We start from the raw sequence: 9040 nt of genomic DNA on the forward strand, positions 1-9040 counted from the left end.
TATTTACAGAACTTTATTTTTATTTGGTGCAGTATTTGTGCTTTGACAATATAGTATAAAACACTTATTCTTTGTGCTCAGCCAAAGCCTGGGGCTGAAGTAGTTTACATGACGTGGACAGCAGGCTCTCCACTTAGAATGTTACATAGAGAGGCTGTTTGATGCCTCAAGGTTGGGCAGAGGACAGCTAACACCATCATTTCTCTTGAGATAAACCTGGTTGGACAGCTGTCTGCCACAGGGCAAGGTGGGGGTGGGACACAAAAGGCAACAGAGGAGAAATAAGCAGAGGAGAATAAAGTTCAAAACTCTTGGCAATGTGCAATGTACACTACGTGCTTATGCATATGCACAGATGTGCAGGGTGCCATAGAAAGACATGCACTCATAAACGTAAAAACTGGAAATTTTATTTTTATCACTGCACTTATCAATGTATCCTTCAATGCATCTATTATTTCCACTTTTTTATATTTTACTTTGGTCCCTCCAAATGATACATCATTTAAAGCTCAAAAAGGCCAAATATATTTGTGCACCAGCAGGAGTCCAGGAACAAAACAGGATGTGCCCTGGAGCTGGGCGCCCTTCCTGCATTGGCACAAGACTCAGAGAAGGCTGGTAACTGCTGAGGGGTTGGAGGGTGGGGCTGTGTGTGTGTATGGGGGGTGCAAATTAGCACTATTAGCCTATCATCTCTGACCCTAATAATAAGAACTCTATGTTTATTTCCCTGTATTACTTTCCTTTGTGTAACCAGTGCTATGGACAGTACATAGTGTACCAATCAGGCTTCCACCAGAGAACACAATGGCATGCATGTGTGTGCATACATATATACATATGTGTGTGTATATACATATGTGTGTGTGTATACACATATAAAAGAATTAGCTAACACAGTTGTGAGGATGGCTAGGCAAGCCTGAATTCCACAAAGCAGGTAGTTAGAAAGGGTGGACTGGAACTCTCTGGCACAGGCTAAAGCTGTTGTCCACAGGACTTTCTTCTTTAGAGGAGGAAGAGCCTCAGTTCTGCTGTTAAGCTCTTGCAGTTGATGGATTCAGGCCCTTCAGAATCATCTACAAAAATCTCCTTTGCTAAAAGTCAACTGATTATGGACATTATTCACATCTCCAAAATACCTCACAGAAACATCTAGATTAGTGTTTGACTGAATAACTGTGGACTAGAATAAGTGGCCTGGCCAAGCCGACACATAAATGGACCACCACAAATAGTTAAGTGTTCATTAAACAAATGTTTTATGGTTTTGTTTTTCATTTTTTCACTTTTCAAATTCAGAAAATAATACTTATAGAATAGAGTTTAAACCACAAATGTACAACCTAATAAACTGTAAAACAAATCTTCTGGTAATTACAACCAAGGTCCAAAAACAGAACAGTGAAGCCCCAGGAGCCCCTGGCACACTCTGTCCCAACCATCGAGCCCTCCTGACCCCCACCGCCCGGGCAGGCACCCTCCTGACTTTCTGAAACTCATTTCTTGCTTTTCTTTATAGTTGACCTCTTTATTATGAATCCTAGACAATATGCTTTAGTTTTGCTTTGTTTTTCACTTAAAAAAATGAAATCATACAGCATGTGTCTGTCTTCTTTCACCCAACACTATTATATTCTTACACATATTGGTCAATTATTCATTTCATTTCTGTTATGTGTGAGATGGGACATTATTTCACGATATGAATATTTTATTACTTCCTTATCCATTCTACTGTAGTTTTAGCTATTGGCTTTGATCAATAAATAAAGCTGTTGAAATATTTTAAATATTTTTCAAAACATTTTTGAGATTCTAGAATTGTACTGGGTCATGAGATATGGATATTGTCAATTTTACCAGATAATTTCTATTTCCAAAGTGATCAAACCAGTTTATACTACTAGCAATATAAGAGAGTGGCTCCTCATCCAAGCCAAAGTTCATTGTTGTCACACTTTTTAATTGTTGCCAACCTCTTTCATCCCCAAAATATAAAAAATTTCTATCAAAAATGAAAAAAAAGGGATAGGCAATCAAATAGAAAAATGGGCAGGAGCCTTAAACACACACTTCTCATGGATATTCAATGATCAATAAATATATGAAAAGATGCTCTACATTATTAGCCATTCAGGGAAATCTAAATTAAAACCACAATGAGCTATAGCCACTCATACACTAGAATGGCTCAAAGTTTAAAAACCCAAACAACCAAAATCTGACAGTAGCTCATGATAGGAGGCTGTGGTGCTCCTGGAACATTCCAGAGCCATTGGCATCCCAATCTTGTCCCAGGTGAGGCACACTGTTTTGTAAAATATTAATAGTTGGTGCCTGAAGGTCCTTGGCATAGTAGGCACAAAACCAATAACATTTCCTCAACTCCTACCTTGTCTCACCTTAAGATACTTGATTTATCCACATTATTCATTAAATGTTCACTGTTACCTAATGAGACAGACATGTTACAGTGACTTTATTGAACTTTTGTTGGGTGGCTATCACCTAACATATCTTACCCGACACATATTCACATATATTTATTTAACAGTGATTGTCTGAGGCACTAGAGATATAGCAGAAATTAAAACAAAGTCCCTGCTCTAGTGGAGTTTGAATTCCAGTCTAAGAGGCAGATAGATACATAAATAATGCAAATAATGTAAATTTCTCCATGATATAATAGATTCTTGGTGAGTGTCAAAATGGGAGACTTTCACCCAGACAAGATGGCATATATCTATTTTTCCTGCTCCTTCCCACTAAGTACAACTTTAAACCCTGGAAATAACTCAAAAAGCAGCCAAAAGTAATCTCTGAATGGCAGTAAGAAGGTAGCAAGCCAGTGTGGGCACCCAGGACTGGAGAACCTACACAGTGGTGGGCAGTCTCATTCCCACCATCCAACAGAACAAAAAACCAGACTCCGAGGTTTCTGATTCCCAACTAAGCAATAGGACATAGCTCAGGCAAGCTCATTCCACCTCTGGACTAAAGGGGAGTCCCACAGAAAACATCCCCCAGTGAGCTGGGCAAGATAGTTGATGGTAGTCCTACCAACCGCAAGTGGCCAGAGGATGCAGTCTGCCAGGCCCGAGGCTCCCCTCCCACATGGAGAGATACTCAGGCAGCAGGATGGCACTGGCAAAAGTGACAATATGTAACCCAAGGGAAGGAAAGAAAAGAGAAGCAAAGGAATGAGAAACAGATGAAGCAAACAGAACATAATAAAGTGGCAGATTAATCACTCACATATTAATAATTACCTTAAACATAAAAGATCTAGATATACGGATCAAGAAACAGAGATTGGCAGAGTAGATTAAAAAAACAAAAACCAGAAAACAACAACCCAACTATATTCTGTTTATAAGAAACTCACTGCGAGTCCAACACATGAAAATGTAATACAGTCCGGCACTGCATTACGATGTTTTGGACAAGTCCAGATTGCCTATACAATGGTGGTCCCATGAGACTATCATATTGTATTTTTACTGTACCTTTTCTATGTTTACATATGTTTAGATATGTAAGTACTTATCATTGTGTTACAACTGCCTATAGTATTCAGCACAGTAACATGCTGTACAGGTTTGTAGCTTAGCAGCAATAAGCTATAGCATGTAGCCTGGGTACATAGAAGGCTATACCATGTAGGCTTATGTAAGCGCACTCTGTGAAGTTTGCACAATGATGAAATCATTCTCAGAATGTATCCCAGTCATTAAATGACGCATGACTATATATCAAAATTTGTGGGACATAAATAAAGCAGTGCTGAGAGGGAAATTACAGCACTAAATGCCTATAACAAGGAAGGATCTCAAATCAGTCATCTAATTTGCCACCTCAAGAAACTACACAAGCATAGCAGAAGGAGGGAAACAATAAAGATCAGAGCAGAAATTGAAAATAGGAAAACAATATAGAAAATTAATGAAACAAAAAGCTTGTTCTTCAAAATATCAATAAAATCAACAAACCTCTAGTAAGACTGATAATAAAGAGAAAAAAGATACACATCACTGATATTGGGAATGAAATAGGAGATATCATAACAGACCCTGAAGCCATTAAAAAGGTAATAAAATTATACTACAAAACCAACTTTACCTACAGAAATTTAACAATTTATAAGAAATAGAGGCCGGGCGTTGTGGCTCACGCCTGTAATCCTAGCACTCTGGGAGGCTGAGGCGGGAGGATTGCTCAAGGTCAGGAGTTCAAGAGCAGCCTGAGCAAGAGCAAGACCCCGTCTCTACTAAAAATAGAAAGAAATTAGCTGGACAACTTAAAATTCTACAGAAAAAATTAGCCGGGCATGGTGGCACATTCCTGTAGTCCCAGCTACTTGGGAGGCTGAGGCAGGAGGATTGCTTGAGCCCAGGAGTTTGAGGTTGCTGTGAGCTAGGCTGACGCCACAGCACTCTAGCCCGGGCAACAGAGCAAGACTCTGTCTCAAAAAAAAAAAAAAAGAAAAAAGAAATACACCAATTCTTCAAAAATCACAAACTACCAAAACTCAACCAAGATGAAATAGATAGCTTGACTAATTCTACAACCATTAAAGGAATTGAATTTAAAATCTAAAAAGCTCCTGAAAAAGAAATCTCCAGGTCCATATGGTTTCAATAAAGAATTCTACCTACTGTTTACAGAATTAACACTAATTTTATGCAATCTCTTTTGGAAACCAAAAGAAGAGAGAACAATTCCCAACTCATTTTGGGAGTCCAGTATTACCTTGATGCCAAAATGAGACAAAGACAGCATGGAAAAAGAAAGCTGCAGACCAATATTTTTCATGAATTTAGATACAAAAATCTTCAATAAAATATCAGCAAAGAGAATTCAAGGATGTATAAAAAGAATTACATTCTGTTACCAGGTGAAATTTATCATAGGTATGCAAGGTGGTTCGACATTAAAAAATAAGTTAATCTGCCATATAAACTTGCTAAGGAAGAAAAAGCATATGATTCTATAAATTGACACAGGGCTTTTGGCAAAATTCAGCACCTATTCATGATAAAAACTCTTAGCCAATTAGGAGTTGCGAAGGACTACTTGCATTTGATGAAGATCACCTATAGAAAACCTACAGTTAACATCGTACTTAATGATGAAAGACTGAATGCTCTTTTCTTCCTATGAGCAGGACAAAGCGAGGGTTTCCACTGCCCCGCTCTTACCCAACATCGTACTGGAAGGCCTTGCCACTGAAACAAGACAAGAAAACAAAATAAAAGGCACACAGATGGAAAAGGAAGAAATAAAACTGTCTCTATTTTTAAATGACATGATTGCCTATGTAGGAAATCCCAAAGAATCTACAAAACCCCCTCCTAGAACTAACAAGTGAGTCCAGCAAGGTTGCAGGATAAAAGACCAATACGTAGAAATAAATCACTTTACATAACAATGAGCATGAGGAAACTGAGATTTAAAACACAATGCCATTTACAATCACTCCAAAGATAATAGACTACTTAGGTACACATTTACCTATACATATACACATCTGCATGTTGAAAATCACCAAACGCTGAGGAAAGAAGTTAAAAAAAAAAAAAGACCTTCATAAATAGACTTACTGTGTGGATTAGAAGGCTCAACATAGTAAAAATGCCATTTCTACTGTTGAAAAGAAAAAAATTATTCATGGTATATGTTAGAGATGGTAGAGAGACTTTTTAGGACTATCGCCATAGGTGTAGGAACCACTGTGATGAAGTTTTGCAGTCGGGGAGAGAAATTGGGCTCGACTCCTAATACAAGTGTGAATTTATCGCCAAGCAGCAGTGTCAGGGTCAGCAGATAGAAAATTACTAAGAGAACACCAAGGCTAGGGGGATTCTGGCTAAACTGAGTCAGCAGATTCTTGCGGAAGGCAGGCCAAGATCATGAGATATTGAGGGCAGGAAATGAGGAATTTGATCAGATATCAAGCCTGGAGGATTTTCCTTGAACTAACTTACCAGGATTCTTGCTAAAACTTGTCTAAGTGGGCTTAGACTCTGGGCTAAGGACAGATGGGGACCTAGTCAGAAAGAGAGCCTTGGCCACTACCCAAATTGATCTATAGGCTTAATGCAATCCCTATCAAAATCCCAGTATGTTTTTTTTCTCAGACATAGACAAGTGTGTTCTAAAATATACATGGAAAGGCACAGGTATTAGAACAGCTAAAACAACCTTAATGAAGAGGAATCACTCTACGCAATATTAAAGTCTACTACAATATATAGTTACAGTAATCAAAAGAGTGCAACATTGACAGGAGAGGAACAGACACACAGATGATTGGAACAGGATAGAAAACCCAGAAATAGACCAACACAAATAAGCTCAACTAACTTCTGACAAAAACGCCAAAGCAGTTCAATGGAGAAAGACAGCCTTTTTAACAAACAGTGCCAGAGCAAGTGCATATCTGTATGTAGGAAAAAAAAAAGAGTCTTTACCCAACTTGTCACACCTAAAGATGGATTATGAATTTAAATATAAAATATAAAACTATTAAACTTTTAGAAAATCACAGGACAAAATTCTCAGGATCTAAGGCCAGGCAAAGAGTTCTTAGACTTGACAACAAAAGCATGATCCATAAAAAGGAAAATCAGTAAATTGAAAATTAAAATTAAATTAAAAATTTTAAAACTTTGCTCCATAAAAGCTTATATGAAGGGGATAAAAAGACAAGCTACAGATTGGAGGAAAATATTTGCAAACACATATCTAACAAAGAACTTTCAAATCTCAACAAGAATTAAAAAAACCCAAATAATTCCATTAGAAAATGGGGAAAAAATATGAACAAATATTTCTCCAAAGAGGATATACAGATGTCAATTAGCACATCAAAAGATGCTAAACCACAATGAGACATCACACTTGTCAGAATGGCTAAAATAAAAAAAAAATACATTAAATACTGGCGAAGATGCAAAGAAACTGGATCTCTCATACATTGTTTGTGGGAATGTAAAATATCACAGACACTCTGAGAAAGAGTTTGGCAGCTTTTTAAAAGACTAAATAAATATGCAATTACCATACAACCCAGCAATTGCACTCTGGGCATTTATCCAAGAGATGTGAAGTTATATTCACACAAAAACATGCACATGAAGTTTCATACCAGCTTTATTCTTAATGGCCTAAAACTGAAGACAGCCTAGATGTCTTTCAATAGGTGAATGATTCAACATCACACTGTGGAATACTGCTCAGCAATAGAAAGGAATAAACTGTCAATACACACACCAACATGGATGAATCGCCAGGAAACTATGCTGGGTGAAAAAGCCAATTCCAAAAGACTACACACAGTGTGATTCCATGTATGTAACATTTTTGAAATGACAAAATTTTAGGAACCGAGGACAGATTAGTAGGTGCCAGGGCTTAGGGCTGGGGGTGGGCAGAGAGGGAGTTGAGGGATCCTTTCAGTATGGAGCTGTTCACTGTCTTGACTGTGGTGGTATCACACATGTGACGAAGTTCTATAGAACTAAATCCAATACAAAAATGACAACAAGAACAGCCCAGGATATCTGAGGAATACTGGCACAGTGTGTTAATGTCTCTCCTGGTATGATACTCTCCTATGGTTTTGCAAGATGTTACCAGTGGAGGAGACCATGGAAAGGCTACAAGAGATTCCTCTGTATTATTCCCTACAACTTCGTAATCTACAATTATATCAATCAAAATTCAATTTAAAAAATTGCAGTGAGATAATAGGCTAGAATTTCACTGGGGAGGCACCGGGAAGTGCTGGGTTTCAGGGCAAGTGCTCTGGGAGGTGATCTTTAAGTTGAATCATAACAAGGAAGGAAGAGAATGCTCCTGCAGGGCAAGCAAACACCAGGGGAGAGGCCTGGAGCAGGGCTTTATTCTGTTTAGAGAATGGGAGCAGGAGGGCAGCTCAGGGGCACCTGGAGCATGTGTGTGCAGCCTGACTTCGCACAGGCCGCCTGGCGATTCACCCATCAAATGCTTTTCCAATTCCTAGGCTAGCTTCATTCTAGAAAATGACTAGCAGATCCCACTGCAGACAGAGCTGCGTGGCAGCCAGGGGTGAGACAAAGGTGCTTCCCAGATTAGAGGGTTCCTGGAGGCCCTAGACATGCTGCACTCTGCCAGCACCACCCCTCCTAAGGATGAAGACTGAGAGGGCAAATACCAGTAACCTACTGTGTGAAAAGACAAAAGTACAACAAATTTAAAGATCTCAATTAGCTTTATTAATATTTGTGATTCTAGAATGGGGCAACATTTCATTTCTTAAAATTAGAATAAAGGCTTCACGGAGTTGAGCAGAGAGATTGGTTTTACAGACAGGAAAGGCTGGAGAAAGCAGAAACAAAGAACAAAAGGCAGATTGGCCATTTCCGAATCACTTTCCTTGTGAGGCAAAACAAGACAAAACAATGACTGATTAGTGAAAGGGGTGGCCTCGCTGAAATAACAGGAAAATACCTGATTCTCCAATTTCCTAGTAACAGTTCAACAGTAAAGTTCAATAGTTTGATAGTTCAGTAGGGGTGCCATTGGCACCTGTCCTGTTGCTGGGTATGACTCATAAATGTTTCCTATGAATATTCCATTGCCTGTTCCCTTTCTATAAACATGGAGATGCTTATGCAATCTCTGTGCCTTTGGGTAGCTGGAATTCCACAGGAATCCTCACTTCCTTTGATTCCACTGCAGGGCGTGACCAGGGAAAGTGACGCCTCAACACCCTGGCCGTGGGTGCCAGGTAAGTGAGCCAGTCACCTTGAGTCTCTCTGAGCGGGGTGGGCTCGAGTGTGTGGGCTCTGAGCAATCCTGCAGACTCAGCCTCCGTGCTGGGGTGACACAAAGGCATGTGATCTCCCACATGTGACTCCATTCTATCTCGTGGACAATAAAAATGCTAGCTGTGACCTACCTCATTGGCTTCATGACCCACTAATGGCCAGCCAGCTGTTTGAAAAACACTGCTCTTCAGTTTCTGTCCTCTCTGAGGGCTGTTCTAGAAAAT

The sequence above is a fragment of the Lemur catta genome, chromosome 11, assembly GCF_020740605.2.
Source record: "Lemur catta isolate mLemCat1 chromosome 11, mLemCat1.pri, whole genome shotgun sequence".
Lineage (NCBI taxonomy): Eukaryota > Metazoa > Chordata > Mammalia > Primates > Lemuridae > Lemur > Lemur catta.